The following is a 1,623-nucleotide window of genomic DNA, read 5'->3' as shown; positions in this document are numbered from 1 at the left end:
TATTTTTTTTATTTTGTGTAAATCCATTTTTACACAGTTTTCCTCAGTTTAGTGTATCATTTCCATCACAGAATAAATGATAAATTGCGATGTGACATTAAAAATGACTTGGGATGGTTTCAGAAAAAAATCCACTGACATTGTGAGTATATGTATAATTATTTCTTCTAAAAATTATATAAAATAAATATATTTTTTTATTTTATTTTGTGTAAATCCATTTTTACACAGTTTTCCTCAGTTTAGTGTATCATTTCCATCACAGAATAAATGATAAATTGCGATGTGACATTAAAAATGACTTGGGATGGTTTCAGAAAAAAATCCACTGTTGGACATTGTGAGTGGACAGCTTAAATAAACTAGCGCACATGTGAAAGTTTATTTTCTAACAGAGCCAACAATGCATACCGAAACCCTATAGGTGCTTGGCAGTGAGTCATTTCAGTAAGTTGCGTTCTCCATTCCAATCCATCCCTGTTGTGAAAGCACAGCAATGTGATAAAAGCACAAGTGTTATGATTATGAGTAAGCAAACAGCAGAGATAGCATTCTGTTTGTGGGAAATGGCTTGTTTGCGCTGCACACTGTGACAGGAAATCCTGACATCAGGTTGAGGTAGGGAAGCAAACCAACGGTCTACCCATTAAAGCACACCGCTTCTCCAATGCAATGTATGCAAGCTATGAATGAATTCTGATAGTATCTTTGTTGCACGGTTTCATAATGAACGCATGGTGTGGTGCACATATTGATTGCTCTGCAACTGTGAGATGCAAACAATGAACATGAACCACAGAACCTCAGATTTTTCACACACCGAAACTACACAAATAAACAAGGCCTAGTGTTGATGAATGTGTCCGGCAACTGCAGGGAATGTATGAATCAGCGGTTCTTCTTGTAAAGTGCATGGGGACAGGTGTAGAAGACATCCTTATTTCTTTTTGCTTTGTAAAATGTGTTTTGGCACAAGTCAAACCACGAGCACCAGAATAACTCAGCAAAAGGTTTGGTGGTCAAAGGTCAGCTTCTAAAGTGAGACGTGAGGCGGTGTCGGGAAATGTGGGTGCATGAGCAAAGCAATGCATTTTTTTGAAAGCACTTTGACAATAATAAGGAAAGTAATTCAGTCATGCAGCTGACCAGTGATGCACCAGATGGTTTTGAGCAAAACTTGTTCTGCTGACCTGCAGCCTTCATAAGTAGGAAGAATATGAAACAAAAAATATATTTTATAAGTCTAGTTTAGGGCTATTTTTTTTTTTTTTTTTTGCATCGTGATTTTCATCAATATAATAAAAAAAAATAAAAAAAACATAAACATCATACCATGATGTATAAATACATTAGCATTAATTGAAGTAATCATCTTTTAATATAATTCTTTTCTCCCCCTTATGTTTATTTTTATTTTAGAATATTGCTATCATATGATATGTTATATAATATTATATATCTAATTAATAAATAATTATTATGCCTGGAGGGCCAAATTACTCAAAATTAAATCATTAAATAAATGTTGAAATATATAAATAAATCGTTAAATACATAATTAAATGCATAAATGCATAAAAATAAATATTCATACATTGATTGATTCATTCATTCATTCATACA

The sequence above is a fragment of the Sinocyclocheilus rhinocerous genome, unplaced genomic scaffold (genome assembly GCF_001515625.1).
Source record: "Sinocyclocheilus rhinocerous isolate Xijiao unplaced genomic scaffold, SAMN03320098_v1.1 scaffold532, whole genome shotgun sequence".
Taxonomy (NCBI): domain Eukaryota; kingdom Metazoa; phylum Chordata; class Actinopteri; order Cypriniformes; family Cyprinidae; genus Sinocyclocheilus; species Sinocyclocheilus rhinocerous.
This window is presented reverse-complemented; position numbering follows the sequence as displayed.